Genomic DNA, 17,183 nt, shown 5'->3' with positions numbered 1-17,183 from the left:
TTTACCACAACACCCCATTTTTGGCCACCCATCTGTTCATGTGTATTTTACTTGGTGCTTGGTACACCATTGTTGGCCGCTGCTTCATTTGCTAATTAAAGCAGAGTGTGTGTTGTTAGAGGGGAGGGAGGTCAGTGGACCTAGTGACGTGTCCCTGACATGATTGATTGTGACTGTCAGGCCTCTCAGCTGGGTGTCTCTCAGTGTCGGGGCCCCCGCATAAAGGATTACACAAGCTCTGGCTAACCTTGGCTGGCTTTTGTGCACCCGGGGTCCCGCATCAAAGACCCGGCAGGGGACTTTAGCATTTTTAATCAGGCGTCCCGACTCCGTGCTGGCACAGGATGCCGGATCGCTTTCATCAGGACAACAACAGAGAGCGCCGATAGAGAGGTGATAAGGAAACAAGGCTAGCATTAAAGGAAAAATAGGTACACCTGCCTCTCTCATTTCTCGATCATAAAACATATTCAATTCATACCTCCCTGACAGCGTCAATCAAAATTTTTTTATCTAGTTCTTGTATCAGATGCAATGTTTGGGTACAAAATATGCAAAAACTTGCAAATATCTTCCTGATGACAGCGCCGTGCTCAGCAGGAAGTCATGAATAAATTCTCGTGTTTTTGCCGTGCTTGTGGTGAAACATTAGAAAAACAGCGACAAGGGCAAACATACATACGCCTTTTGTTCGTGCCGGTGCGCCGAGTTTATTAAACGTTCATCACAGCAGCTTTATTGGCAGCTATAGTTTACTTTTAGCAGTATGCCAGCGGTCCAACCAAATATTCCGAATGTGAATTATAACGAGCAATAACACTAATACCCACATCACATACAGTATTATAGCAATTTGAAAATACCATGAAAATACACTGCTAAGCTCACTCAAAATGTGTTTCTTGGCCTTAATATGGATAAGAAAAGATAATAACTCTCAAAGAACGGACATTTTCCATAAGTAGCTGATGGCTAATACTATGTTTTTCTTCTCTTGACACCCCTTGTTGAGCTTGGCTATTTACAGGGGAATAATAGTGGCAAAAAAGCCATGAAAAGCCAAAAATAAGGAAGTTTACTCTCACTTCCGGTTTTTAGTTTGACATTTAAACTGAAAAATGTATGATATTTATTCATTTGTTTGTTTGTGGCCCGCCACAGATACATCTAAATGGACTCACTCATCAAACTAGAAACAGAAGAATGCTCTTTTCTATTCCTAAATATATTTATTTTGCTTTTCATGTCTTTGACTGTGGTTAGCGCGCAGACCTCACAGCTAGGAGACCAGGGTTCAATTCCACTCTCGGGCATCTCTGTGTGGAGTTTGCATGTTCTCCCCGTGCATGCGTGAGTTTTCTCCGGGTACTCCGGTTTCCTCCCACATTCCAAAAACATGCTAGGTTAATTGGTGACTCCAAATTGTCCATAAGTATGAATGTGAGTGTGAATGGTTGTTTGTCTATATGTGCCCTGTGATTGGCTGGCGACCATCCAAATTAGACAATCATCATTAAACACCAAATTAAACATCATCTGGACCATACCAACCCGACAGCATCACCACAAATAGATTGCAGTCCTGTGAGGAACACATATTCATCAACGTATTTCATTTGTGAAACCGTTATAATGAACCACAAATTGAAGAAAAATGTAAATTAATTAAAATGGATGCTTAGCACAAGCGTGGAGGATAAAATCAAGATTATTTATTTTATTGGTCCTTACACACACATGCAGTTTAGAGACGTTTGATGCCACTTCTCAAAGCACACATAGGGGTGTGATCGGACCAGCTCCCCACGCTTTCCTCGCTCCCCCGCCGCGTGCCAAGGGACCACGCAGTGAGGAGCCGGGTGGTGACCACTGGATACTTTTTATTTGATCAGCTGATAGGAACACACTGGACCCTTTCTCTGCACATGTTTCAAAACAAGAATCAAGGATATGGACGTGGTGGGATGCGTATACACAGAAAAGTTCCCCGATGTGCACAAGACATGAAGGCAAAGGCGGTTGTGTGTGTGTGTGTGTGTGTGTGTGTGTGCGATGAGAACAAACACACGTAAAAGAAGAGAGGCAGCTCTCAGCAGTAAGCAGCCTGTTGGACTTTAAAGAGCAGGAAGGAGGAGGCCTTTCTCACCTGGAAGCTCCAGAAGATAAGCAGAGACGCACCCAGCGGCATCATGGGTAAAAGGCAGGAAGATGACGAGCCTGCAATAGATGATAACATAGTATTATTTTTTACATTTGTGTTAACTCAGGCAGACAAAAAAGAATACCACTGAGTTGTTTCAATTATTTTCCTAATATACGTAGACTAAAACATGGGTATTTTGACATCGGGTCCCTTAAGAATGTGAAAAATGATTGCAAATTGTGACTAGAAGAGCATGCTAAAGTGGAATGCATTTGCTATACTTTATGTAGTTGACTTTATTTATTCGTCATAAAATGTTCTGCTTCTTCCTACTACTTTTGGTGGCCTGTTGAATTGTGCAAGTGTAACCATCATCTCCTTAAAATAAAGTAAGCCATTATCATTGCCATCTTGTGAATTACTGAAAATCAATGGTTTTATATTTGTGGACAGCTTATCCCCTTAGGATATTTACTGCTATACAGTAAAGTAAAACGTTTAAGCAATTATGCAAACAGGTGGATGGCAAACAAATATATATATATATTATATATATATTTATTATATATATATACATATATATAAAGAGATAAAAATAGTCGCAACTGTCCTGGGAACGCCTCGGCATCTGTCAGGAGGAGCTGGATGACATATGTTTTCTTTCTGATGTCCAGTGCGATACATTGTGATTATCTATCAGCATATATTTGGAGCTATCCTTGGAACAGAAAACAGCATTTTTAACACATATTGCATCGTGCAGATACCGGTATCTTAATTCCACAATTTCCATTAGCGTCACATTAAAGCCAGTGCCGCCCATGAATAAACGACATAAATAAGCGTTCAGTCCACCATTCAGTTAATGCACTGTGATCATGTGAAAAATAAATCATCATGTGATAAATACATAAATATTGAATCAGATATTATAATAATATGTAATATAAATATAAGAAACAATTATAATAAATAGAAACAAAAATATTAAAAAATATGAAGAATAAATTCTAATAAAATTAGATATACAAATATATATAGCAGTTTCCTTTACATATATAATATATATATATTATTTATATAAAAATATTAATAAATATCCTTTATATATGTAAAGGAAACTGCTATACATATTTGTATATCTAATTTTATTATATAATATATATATAATATATATATATATATTTTCTTTCTGATGTCCAGTGTCAGATATTACAATAATATGTAATATAAATATAAGAAACAATTATAATAAATAGAAAAATAAATAGAAAAATAAATAAAATTAGATATACAAATATATATAGCAGTTCCCTTTACATATTTTATATATATATATATATATATATATATATACAAAGCTAAACATAGTCTCAACTGTCTTGGGAACGCTTCGGCATCTGTCAGGAGTAGCTGGATGACATATGTTTTCTTTCTGATGTCCAGTGTCAGATATTATAATAATATGTAATATAAATATAAGAAACAATTATAACAAATAGAAAATAAATAGAAAAATAAACAAAATTAGATATACAAATATATATAGCAGTTCCCTTTACATATATAATATATATATATATACAAAGCTAAACATAGTCACAACTGTCCTGGGAACGCCTCGGCATCTGTCAGGAGGAGCATTTTCAACATGTATGAGATCGTGCAGATATCGGTATCTTAATTCTTCCATTAGCGTCGCATTAAAGCCAGGGCAGCCCATGAATAAACGACATAAATAAGCGTTCAGTCCACCATTCAGTTAATGCTCTGTGATCATGTGACAGGCGCCACAAAAAGGAACTTTAGCTAAAGTGTAGAAATGACTGCAGAGTCTACAGCTGCAGTTCAAAGCATTTGAATCTTAACAAGAAGGAGGAGGGGAAAAAGGCCTGTGTGCATGGGGAGAGAGGGCACAGCCCGGAGGCTTAGATGTTCAACCTCCACGGACACACACACATACAAACACACACACACAAATGCGAAGTTGCAGCAAGGAAAACACACTCGCTAACATCAAAAAACACAAACATTAAAGGGCACGCAGACAATCACATCAAGACACACAGGGAGAGCCACAAGAGTGCCGACACACACACAAAAGCAAACAAATGACACAAAGACACACACATGGACACAACATGAGTCCCGCGTCCCCGCGTGGACAGCTGTGGGAGGTCACAGAGACATGACAGTTGTGCTATCAGGCCAACATTAAGGCCCGCCGCTTTAAACACACCCGTTTGAAGTCACACCAAAGTCAGACCCCAGGATCTCTCATCTCCCATCTCCCTTTTAACACCGCAGTGCCGACATTTCATTCTGCCCCCCTTTTCATGCTCCCCGCCTTTGAATTCTGCCTTTTTAAAAGACTAATTTTAACTTCTTCAAGGCTGGAAAAACAGGCAAAGGCAGCGTCATTAAGATTCTTCCGCTTGGCGTGCTTCTTTTTTTTTTTTTGCCGTTCAAAGGTCCACCAAAGGAACGCTGAGCCTCTGATGTGTGCTGATTGATAAACACAACATTGTGCCTCTCCAACATAAGGACGGCGTTTAAAACGGTCGACTTTGTGCATCTTAATGCTCGTAACAATCATCACGACATTGCCGAGGACCATCCCAATTTGTTTGATGACGCTTGAAATCACACCATCAACCACGTTCAAGGCCAAACAAGAAAGATAAACCGCCAATACATGCTGTGATCTAGCGTTGCCAGATGGGGTATGACAAATTATCATACCAAAAGCTTAAATTGATCCTATTTCAGGAAAAATGTCATACAGATCCAATTTGTATCATGTTGGTGTTGCTAATAGCCATGTATTAAAAGGGGTCACGGGCGGCATGGCGGTCGAGTGGTTAGCGTGCAGACCTCACAGCTAGGAGACCAGGGTTCAATTCCACCCACGACCTTCTGTGTGGAGTTTGCATGTTCTCCCCGTGCATGCGTGGGTTTCCTCCCACATTCCAAAAACATGCTAGGTTAATTGGTGACTCCAAATTGCAAAATTTTGCATTTTTTTACATTTACATAAACAGGTTCTAAGGACCCTCACAGCTAGGAGACCAGGGTTCAATTCCACCCTCGGACATCTCTGTGTGGTGTTTGCATGTTCTCAACGTAATCCACACTTCCTCCCACATTCCAAAAACATGCTAGGTTAATTAGCGTCTCCAAATTGTCCATGGCATGATGTGAGGAAGCAGAAACACACATGACAGGAAGAGGAAGCTGTTGCATAAAACCACACAAGTGGTTAGCATGGTGGCTACACAGTCAGGAGATCGGAAAGACCTGGGTTCGAATCTCTTGCATGTTCTCCCCGTGCATGCGTGGGTTTTCTCCGGGTACTCCGGTTTCCTCCCACATTCCAAAAACATGCTAGGTTAATTAGCGACTCCAAATTGTCCATAGGTATGAATGTGAGTGTGAATGGTTGTTTGTCTATATGTGCCCTGTGATTGGCTGGCGACCAGTCCAGGGTGTACCCCGCCTCTCACCTGATGACAGCTGGGATAGGCTCCAGCACCCCCCGCGACCCTCGTGAGGAAAAAGCGGTAGAAAATGAATGAATGAATGAATAAAAGGGGTCACCACACCGGCATATCGCCCTCTGCTGGATAGGAGGTATCATAGACCTCAACACAACAGATAAACTCAACAAAAAACAGTGCACATTTGTACCGTAGTGCCAACTAGATAAGTGACATTTGTGTATCTTTACGATGGAATCAACCCAACCGAACCATACTGGCGAATCGTACATGGGTCGGATGTATCGGGACTCTATGTGTACTTCAATCACTGTAGCGTATATTGTGAGATTCAATCGGAAAATGAATACAGTCGTACCTCGACAATTTCACAGCTTGACTCTATCAAAATATATATTTCCAAAATATTTAAATGAATAAACCATGCTGTTTTGCGGTTGAATATGGCCTATTATTAGCAAGCAAATTTTACATATTTTTTCTGTAGCCAATTTTCAACGACAACTCCTTAAATTGCCATTTAGATGATTTTTACTGACCTTTAAGGCACACGTAATATTGTGTTCTATGGCTATAGCAGTGATTATGAAATAGCGGTGCAGCCCCCCCCCCTTGGGGATTGTGGGGGGGCTTTCATTTCAATGCAGACCTACCAACATGTACAAATTTAGAGTAAAAAAAATTATGTACATACAGTAAGTACAGATAAATTCATAAATATTATCAGTTTCTATAGTATTTCAAAAGGGGGGGGCTACCAACATGTACAAATTTAGAGTACTTTGTGGCATTTTCCTGGTTTAATTTTGGTTTAAGTACAGATAAATGAATAAATATTATCAGTTTCTAGTTATTATTATTATTATTATTATTATTATTATTATTATTATTATTTCTAGTTATTATTCAGTTTTAAGTACAGATAAATGAATAAATATTATCAGTTTCTAGTTATTATTATTATTATTTCTAGTTATTATTATTATTTCTAGTTATTATTCAGTTTTCTAGTATTTCAAATAAAAAAAATTCTGTCCCTTAGTGGGTAGAAAATAATTGAGAAGCACTGGGATATATAAACATGGAACATACCTATAGTAATCAGCAGCAAAACATAGTAGGTAAGTTTCAGGAAAATACCAGTTCCTGACTAAAAATAGGAGAAAAACTGCTTTTTTGCTATTTTCAATATTTTTTGCCTTTGTTACAGTTCAAATATCAAATATCTAAAGAACTACACTAACATGAACAATGTTTTTTTGCACATCAAAATATCAATTTATTTATTTAACACCATTTTCTATACCAGGTAAGTTGGAGCCTTGGCTGAGAGGCGGGGTACACCCTGGACTGGTCGCCAGCCAATCACAGGGCACATATAGACAAACAACCATTCACACTCACATTCATACCTATGGACAATTTGGAGTCGCCAATTAACCTAGCATGTTTTTGGAATGTGGGAGGAAACCGGAGTACCCGGAGAAAAGCCACGCATGGGAAAACATGCAAGAGATTCGAATCCAGGTTTTCCCGATCTCCTGACTCCGTGCTAACCACTCGTGTGGTTTTATGCAAGAGCTTCCTCTTCCTGTCATGTGTGTTTCTGCTTCCTCACATCATGCCCTTCCCCCACTTAGTGGCTATTTTGTATGGCATTAAAATCAACCCTAGTCCATGCGTACTCTTGTTTGGTGGAAAAGAAACGGAAGAGTTCCGTTCTTGTCAGTACTACCGAACTATGTCAAGATATTTAGTGAGGAAACAAGGATGAATAGTCATGCTAAGGATGTGGTTTCCACCGAGGGAAGTTCTCCTAAACAGAAGGTGGAAGGAGCACATCCTCATCTCCATACGCCAAGACCACTTTGCTGGAAGAGTCATCAAACTAAACGAGGTGATGACAAGTTGAGATGGATGAAAGGTGCTTCACTCCTCATCTGTTTGGGTCGGGGTCAGAAGAACACACGTATTTTGGGTGTGCAACCCTCTCCTTCTTCCTTGCATCCTTCAATGTTAGCTGACCCGTACTCATTTTTCTGTTTACTCCACTCAGCGTTTCACAGATCAAACGAGGGTTTGTTTACTCTGACCGCCCCGGTTAGCTAGCCGGGGACCAGGACCAGCGCCACTGCTTTCCTCGTTTCCACATCAGAATTTTTCTTTTCATCTGGATCACAGCCTCACTCTTTACATCTCATCTTCTTCTATCCTACGTCTGTACAAGTTTAGTCACACTCCGAGATTGTAGAACCGTACCTGATCATGTGTCCTGGGAATCATCAATATTTCATGAAAAACAATACGAAATTTTACACATTTTATTTGTAAAATTTATCAATAACATTTAGCAATATTTAGCCATTTAAAATATATTTAAAATATATAAATATATATATATAAAGTATTTATTTTTCTATTATATATTATAAATATATGAAAATGATTAAATAAAATATATATAAAAATATAAAAGACATATACTGTACATAATAAATAAATAAATAAATATTTAATCAGATATTATAATAATATGTAGTAAAAATATAAGAAACAATTATAATGAATAGAAAAAAAGATGAAGAATAAATTCTAATAAAATTAGATATACAAATATCTAATAAAAATTAAAAATAAAAAAAATCTAAAATAAAAAGTAAGCACAATAATAATTAAACAATACAACAAAGCTAAAAATACCAAATAACAATGTCAAATAACAAAAATACAAATATATATATATTTTAAAATCTAATATAAAAATTATTAATTATGATATCAGTATTAAATGAATTAATATTTGCCAAATCATACATCTTTAGTTTTTTCTTTGTTAAAAAAAATGATGCATTCACGGTCCGAGTTACCACTTATCAGGCTGGAATTGAATTTAAAGAAAAAGTCTTTATGAATAAAAATTAAATAAAAATTAAAAAAAATGATTGAAAATAAATATTTCCGAACATAAGCTCAGTCATTATAATTTCTGTTTCATATTGTAAATGAATAAAAATCTTTTTTATACACTATAAATATAATGATACTATTAATAATTATATAATATATAATATAATAATAAATAATATAATAAATAAATAATATAATAATAAATAATATAATAAATAAATAATATAATAATAAATAATATAATAAATATATAATAATATTATATATTATTATATAATAATACAAATAAATAAATATAATGATAATAATAATTACTTTATGTATGATTATGCTTAGTCTTGTGTCTAAATGTATGCATAAATGCTAAAATAAAAAGAGATGTTAAACAAATATGACAAAAGGAGCACCATTGTTATATATAATAAAAAGTAAATAAAGGAGTTCCTGACAAGTCCGTACAGTATATGGAGTAGTTTGGTTTGTTTTTGCACAGAATTACGGCGTGTTTAACGTTGTCATGCTCTACACTGTGGTGAATGCATGCACAGAGCCCACAGGCATCATGCTAATATCCTCCCACTCACTTACAACCAATGGCGGGCCAGCAAAGACAACCTGATCTGGGACATGAATAGAAAATATACCCTTGATTTGTCCTTGTCAAGTCAAACGATAATGAGGATCGTGCGGTTGACCCGCTGAGCTCCATGCTGGCTTTTGTCGTTTTGGGTTTCACTGGAAGTGGGAGGGCGGGGGAGGGCATCTATGTTGTTTAATAATCAGTGGGATGTTTGGATTATAGATGCAGGTCAGTGCTAGGAGAAGGCAGAGCCATCATCTCTGCATGGAGCACCATCATCAAAACAAGAACCACATGTTCCAAGTTGTGCTTCTCCGTGGAAGACAGCAAAGCCCTCAGCCTGGGAAAAGAACGCGGACGTGCAGTAGATCCAAAGACACATGTGGTTAGCCATAAAACTTCACATGCACTCTTGAGCAACCCGTTCACCCCCCCCCATCCCCTCTCCACCCCTTCCTCGTCAACTCCAGACTCCCATGGCCTCCAACCGCTCTACCCGACGACTCACACGTCGAGCCAAGGAAACAATAGGAAGCAACATGAGGCAACTATCTGAGCTGAAAACAAAGATGGCGGCGGGAAGGTGGCTGCAGGCTGTCGTCGCTACACGGGATGACAACAATGCCTACCCTGAAACCTGACACACAACGTAAACACCAGGAGGAGGACAATGGTGTACAACAAGATGCTTTTCCTCCAGCTGCAGGGGACGGGGACGGGGACGGGGACGGGGGGGCGCACACAGAATTCCCCTCGGTACCCTCCATGGCCTTTTAGCACCTGATACGACACATGTGGAAGCTTGGATTTCACAATAAAATACAATGAAACGTGGGAATAGGCTTGGAATGGATGGGAATACAAATCATCTGTGGCAGCTTCAACATGTTCATTGACGCTCATAAAAGTGTAAAAAGAAGTGAACCCCTGTTAAACTACACTTATGTGGATTTATGGAGATTGACAATGGCGGGGATGCAGGACACCCGTTGGAAAATCTGGGAAAGATCTGGGAAAGACAACGATAGCAAACAAGCGGGCTGATCTCCTGAGGTCTTGCAGGAAGGAGGTCCATCTTGTGGTGGACATCTTCCTAAAAAGAATAAAAAAAAAAAAAGCCAAAGAATAAGCAAGTTGGCTCATTATATGGAAGGAGTGTTGGTCTCGCATTACATCATCTATTGATTCCTAAAAACAGCAGAAAACTCCTGTCATATAGAAGATCTTTGACTGGTGTTTTTGCAGATCCTTAAACACAGCACGGCAATCCTGACATAGAGGATTTTGGAAGCAGATTCCTAAAAATAGCAGAGCATTCCTGACATGAAGAGGCCCTTTGACTAGCATTTTTGCAGCAGGTTACTAAAAACATCCAAAAACAGCAAATGTGTGACGAGTGTTTTGGCAGTCGGACATTAAAAACTGAAGAAAGCTCCTGTTATTATAGAAGATCTTTGACTGGTGTTTTTGCAGACACAGCACTTCTGACAAAGAGGTTTTTTGACTGGTATTTTTGAAGCAAATTCCTAAAAATAGCAGATCATTCCTGACATGAAGAGGCCCTTTGACTAGCATTTTTGCAGCAGTTTTCTAAAAATAGCACAAAACTTCTGTAACAGAGAAGCTCTGTGACTCACGATTTTGCAGCAGGTTACTAAAAACAGCAAATGTTTGACTAGTGTTTTTGCAGTCAGACATGAGAAACTGAAGAAAGCTCTTGTTATTATAGAAGATCTTTGACTGGTGTTTTTGCAGATACTTAAAACACAGCACTGGTATTTTTGACGCAGATTCCTAAAAATAGCAGATCATTCCTGACATGAAGAGGCCCTTTGACTAGCATTTTTGCAGCAGGTTACTAAAAACATCCAAAAACAGCAAATGTGTGACGAGTGTTTTGGCAGTCGGACATTAAAAACTGAAGAAAGCTCCTGTTATTATAGAAGATCTTTGACTGGTGTTTTTGCAGACACAGCACTTCTGACAAAGAGGTTTTTTGACTGGTATTTTTGAAGCAAATTCCTAAAAATAGCAGATCATTCCTGACATGAAGAGGCCCTTTGACTAGCATTTTTGCAGCAGTTTTCTAAAAATAGCACAAAACTTCTGTAACAGAGAAGCTCTGTGACTCACGATTTTGCAGCAGGTTACTAAAAACAGCAAATGTTTGACTAGTGTTTTTGCAGTCAGACATGAGAAACTGAAGAAAGCTCTTGTTATTATAGAAGATCTTTGACTGGTGTTTTTGCAGATACTTAAAACACAGCACTGGTATTTTTGACGCAGATTCCTAAAAATAGCAGATCATTCCTGACATGAAGAGGCTCTTTGACTAGTATTTTTGCAGCAGTTTCCTAAAAATAGCACAAAACCTCTGTAACAGAGAAACTCTGTGACTCACGTTTTTACAGCAGGTTACTAAAAATAGCCAAAACCAGAAAATTTTATTAGTGCTTTTGCAGTCAGTCATTAGAAACTGAAGAACGCTCCTGTTATATAGAAGATCTTTGACTAGTGTCTTGCAGTAGAGTAGGTCCTTAAAAAGAGCAGAATATCCTGACAGAGAGGATCTTTGATTAGTATTTTTGCAGCAGATTACTAAAAACAGTCAAAAACAACAAATGCTTGACTAGTGTTTTTGCAGTCAGACATGAGAAACTGAAGAAAGCTCCTCTTATATAGAAGATCTTTGACTGGTGTATTGCAGTAGAGTAGGTCCTTAAAAAGAGCAGAACATCCTGACAGAGAGGATCTTTGATTTGTATTTTTACAGCAGATTACTAAAAACAGTCAAAAACAGCAAATGCTTGACTAGTGTTTTTGCAGTCGGACATTAGAAACTGAAGAATGCTCCCATTATATAGAAGATCTTTGACTGGTGTATTGCAGTAGAGTAGGTCCTTAAAAAGAGCAGAACATCCTGACAGAGAGGATCTTTGATTAGAATTTTTGCAGTAAATTACTAAAAACAGCCAAAACAGCAAATGTTTGACGAGTGTTTTTGCAGTCGGACATGAGAAACTGAAAAAAGCTTCTCATAAATAGAAGATCTTTGACTGGTGTCTTGCAGTAGAGTAGGTTCTTAAAAAGAGCAGAACATCCTGACAGAGAGGATCTTTGATTAGTATTTTTGCAGCAGATTACTAAAAACAGCCAAAAACAGCAAATGTTTGTAGTGTTTTTGCAGTCAGACATTAGAAACTGAAGAACGCTCCTGTTAAATAGAAGATCTTTGACTGGTGTCTTGCAGTAGAGTAGGTTCTTAAAAAGAGCATAACATCCTGACAGAGATGATCTAGTATTTTTGCAGCAGGTGCCTAAAAACAGCCCAAAACACATCATCCATCAATTGGGTCCATGTTTTTGATATAAGTCTTACAAAAAAAATATGCAAATGAGGACTACACCTTGGGCGAAAAAAGGCCAAGAAAGCCAAATAAAAAGCAAAACACATGCCTGAATTGAGTTTTTCTTCATGTCACATCCAGAGCGAGAGGTCGGAAGGTTTTTTTTTGCGCTAAAAGCTTTGATGAAAGTCTAAATGGAGGTCGGTCTGTACATAATGCAGATGTTGTTCCAGTCCTGTTGGAGGAAATAGGTTCCAATCCTCTAATGGTATCTTTTTATGACTTCCCACAGCTTTAATAGCCATCAAAGCTGCAATAATAATCCTGTCCATTGGTGCTTGATGGATGGCGGCTGTCTCTCTGCGGCCTCTCAGCTGTCATCTCCACACATCAGGAAGTAGAGCGCACTAAGGTCATGTGATTGGTCACATGGTAAAAGGTCCTGGATGGCTACCACAGCAGCAACAGAGGCAGCGGTGGCGCCTGGCTAGGTTCCAGATGAGCCCCCCCCCCCACCCCCTGTTTTTTTTTTCTGGTAGACCGCAGTCCCACGGTTGTCTGGGATGATGCCTGTGTGTGGAAGACTGCTTCTAAATGAGGGGGTTCAGGACCCAAAATTGGGGCTAAGGAATGGCTGACAGTGAGCTGTGTTTTCCCATGGCGGGGGCCCGCAGTCGCAACACTTGAAAGAAGCAACACCGTGTCCATTTTGGGAAAGTTTGGGAAAGGGACAATAAGTGACGTCTAAGCTTTGACTTGGCCAATCAGAGAGCTCCAAGCTGATTCCTGTTTAGTTTGATCTTCACAGCTGGAGGCTTTCATCTCCGCCAGCGGAAGCTGCATAGCACGGACAAAACAATAGCATGCAGGGATGCAAAATAAGCAGATAAGGGGGCGGGGCTTTAGTCTGGGCGCCTATTGGATCTGTCCGGGTCCCTTTTGAACAGGCTGATGGAGGTAGATCTAGTGAGAGATGAATGACATGAGCAGGATGGATCTTCTCTGGATGAGCTTAAGTGTTTATTGTGTGTAGGACCTTAAAAAGAGCAGAACATCCAGACAGAGAGGATCTTTGATTAGTATTTTTGCAGCAGGTGCCTAAAAACAGCCCAAAAACAGCATATGTTTGTAGTATTTTTGCAGTCAGACATTAGAAACCGAAGAAAGCTCCTCTTGTATAGAAGATCTTTGACTGGTGTCTTGCAGTAGAGTAGGTTCTTAAAAAGAGCAGAACATCCTGACAGAGAGGATCTTTGATTAGTATTTTTGCAGATTACTAAAAACAGCCCAAAAACAGCAAATGTTTGTAGTATTTTGCAGTCAGACAATAGAAACTGAAGAACACTCCTGTTATATAGAAGATCTTTGACTGGTGTCTTGCAGTAGAGTAGGTCCTTAAAAAGAGCAGACTATCCTGACACATCCTGACAGATAGGATCTTTGATTAGTATTTTTGCAGCAGATTACTAAAAACAGCCAAAACCAGCAAATGTTTGTAGTATTTTTGCAGTCAGACAATAGAAACTGAAGAACATGCCTGTTATATAGAAGATCTTTGACTGGTGTCTTGCAGTAGAGTAGGTTCTTAAAAAGAGCAGAACATCCTGACAGAAAGGATCTTTGATTAGTATTTTTGCAGCAGGTGCCTAAAAACAGCCCAAAAACAGCAAATGTTTGTAGTATTTTTGCAGTCAGACATTAGAAACCGAAGAAAGCTCCTCTTGTATAGAAGATCTTTGACTGGTGTCTTGCAGTAGAGTAGGTCCTTAAAAAGAGCAGAACATCCTGACAGAGAGGATCTTTGAGTAGTATTTTTGCAGCAGATTACTAAAAACAGCCAAAAACAGCAAATGTTTGACAAGTGTTTTTGCAGTCAGACATTAGAAACCGAAGAAAGCTCTTCTTGTATAGAAGATCTTTGACTGGTGTCTTGCAGTAGAGTAGGTCCTTAAAAAGAGCAGAACATCCTGACAGAGAGGATCTTTGATTAGTATTTTTGCAGCAGATTACTAAAAACAGCCCAAAAACAGCAAACAGCAGCACTGCTTTATGTCACCTATGTGGTACCTTGACTAGGTACTAGAAGTACTACTGTATATCTTAGGTAGCGTGCAGTACAAAAAGGGCCTTTAATGTCCCAACAATCACCCGACTATTCTCTAAAGCCCTTCAAATACCCTCTAAAGCCCAACCTAACTTCTTGCTGTTCATCCAACTGTGCCGTCTTCAAAAAAGGAGCGGCCAAACTAAAATAGGCCCGGACACAAAGAAAAGTTCACAAGGTCCTCCTGACTGACGGAGAGCTTGTGAAGAGTCCCAAAAAGGGTGGCCTTCAAGCGTATATGCACTGACCTTTGCTGATGAAAGGAGATGCCCCAAATGCTATTTTAACAATATCATGATGCCCTTTCGATATGAAAGACCACGTAAAGCTACGCTCTTAGCCTCGGCGGCTTAAAAAGGACAAGGGGGGGGTGGGCGCATGCAGGGACGCCGTGCGAGTCGATCATACATACGATCACGGCGTCACGAGGCCAACATCAACAGTTTTAGTTTGTGTGTCTGTAGCTTTAATGCTAATGAGCTGTTTGTCCATTCTGTCTATGACAGGGGTCTCAAACTTGCGGCCCACGGGCCAAATGCGACCCGCAAGACGCTAGTTTGAGGCCCCCACCTTGATATCAAAGTTTAATGTTGAAATGACAGCTTAAAGCTGTGTGCACACCGGACACAATTAACATGATTTTGCCCCGCCCATACTGTTACCCTAGCCTGTTACCCCGCCCTGTTTTGCTTTGGATTAGCAATGAAGCTAAAGGCTTATGACCCTGGGTACAAATAAATGCAGGAAATGATTTGGAATAAAACAAAAAATACACGTTCCCAGATGGAACCGAGTACGATGCTAACTTGCTAATTGGGTAAAATTATTACGTTTCATTAATGTTCATGTTAAAGGTTAAATAACTGTTAATACTGTACATTTGAATTTGAAAAAAATAATTTCTCTGCCAACTGTATGTGGTTTCTTTTTTTTATTTGCTGTATTATCATTATTTTACATATTTATTACTGATTGATTTATTGTCTTTATTCTTAATTTCTTTATTTATTTTTATCTTATTTTGTGTATAGAAAATAAAAATTAAGATATTTGAGAACAGTGGAATGTTTTATCAGATATTTTGGTGTGGAAAACCGGAACCAAAGTACTGAAAAAGTGTAGGGTATAGCAGAAGCAAAAGCATTGAAGATACGTTTTTTTTATTGATATATTTTTCCAGTTTTTAATAAATGCGTTTTTTGAAAACCTGATGCGGCCCGGCTTCACCCAGAACCTAGCTCCGGTGGCCCCCAGGTAAATTGAGTTTGAGACCCCTGGTCTACGACAATGTCTCCCAGTGAGTTAGCTACAATGCTAACTTTACAACCACAGTTTAACGTCAACATTCTGGTTCGCCTATTCACCGGAGAATGGAGAATGGCGTTCAGATCTGGAGATGATTTGATGGCAGAGCTTGTGACTTTTAAGATGTGTAGTGAAGCCTGTTTAGTTTTTTGCATTTTTTTACATTTACATAAACAGGTTCTAAGGACCCTCACAGCTTGGAGACCAGGGTTCCATTCCACTCTCAGCCATCTCTGTGTGGTGTTTGCATGTTCTCAACATAATCCACGCTTTCTCCCACATTCCAAAAACATGCTAGGTTAATTAGCGTCTCCAAATTGTCCATAGGTATGAATGTGAGGAAGCAGAAACACACATGACAGGAAGAGGAAGCTCTTGCATAAAACCACACAAGTGGTTAGCATGGTGGCTACACAGTCAGGAGATCGGAAAGACCTGGGTTCGAATCTCTTGCATGTTCTCTTCGTGCATGTGTGGGTTTTCTCCGGGTACTCCGGTTTCCTCCCACATTCCAAAAACATGCTAGGTTAATTAGCGTCTCCAAATTGTCCATAGGTATGAATGTGAGTGTGAATGGTTGTTTGTCTATACGTGTCCTGTTATTGGCTGGCAACCAGTTCAGGGTGTACCCCGCCTCTCGCCCGAAGACAGCTGGGATAGGCTCCAGCACTCCCCGCGACCCTCGTGAGGATAAGCGGCAGAAAATGAATGAAAGTTTCTAAGGACAAGAACATCATGAAAACATTAAGTTTGCATAATAGGGGGCCTTTAAAAGCGCTATTTAGCCTGGACTCCCACGCGGCACCTCGCTATATTTGTATGGATGCGGATGAAGTGGGCGTATGTTTGAATCCAGGCCTAAAAATAAGCCGGAAAAATTCCCTATTTACGTGTTGTGCTACAGACGACATCACAGTGCTGTTTTAAGATGGGCTATTTCTGAAATTAAAATTACATATTTGCAAGCCACTGTAATTACATGGCTGGTGCCGAATGGATGTGTGGCGGCGAGGCCCGAGACAGGAAGTCGGTATTAACCTAGTAACGCGTTTTGTTTTGTTTACCGACGTTGTGACGTCACATATCAGATTCTTTTCGAGACGTCACCATCAGAGCACAGATTCAATTAGAACGCATGGCAGGAGGCCCAACGGTTTGGCATGTAAATAGCATGTTTAGCCTAAAAGTCTCATTATCACACACTTAAGATGCACGCTTTGACGTGCACTTGGCTCCGGTGGCCAAATTAAAGCTACATGCTTTAATTTCCAACAGGGAGTAAATTAAGAGCTGATAATGG

The 17,183-nt window shown here is 39.2% G+C and overlaps 1 protein-coding gene across 3 annotated transcripts in view; it reads right to left on the bottom strand.

Annotated features, from left to right (window-relative positions):
• Positions 1-2,217, bottom strand: part of tex2 (testis expressed 2) — a 47,830-nt gene extending 45,613 nt beyond the window's left edge. For all 3 annotated transcript variants that reach the window (XM_078797161.1, XM_078797162.1, XM_078797163.1), the window contains exon 1: positions 2,147-2,217. The gene's annotated coding sequence lies outside the window, so the exon portion shown is untranslated. The remainder of the gene's footprint in view (positions 1-2,146) is intronic.
• Between the last annotated feature and the right edge of the window lie 14,966 nt (positions 2,218-17,183).

This window comes from Doryrhamphus excisus, linkage group LG16 (assembly GCF_037039965.1).
Source record: "Doryrhamphus excisus strain RoL-2023G ecotype Guam linkage group LG16, RoL_Dexc_Guam_v1.1, whole genome shotgun sequence".
NCBI lineage: Eukaryota > Metazoa > Chordata > Actinopteri > Syngnathiformes > Syngnathidae > Doryrhamphus > Doryrhamphus excisus.
The sequence above is the reverse complement of the archived record's forward strand: the minus strand, read 5'-3'. Positions and strand labels throughout refer to the sequence as shown.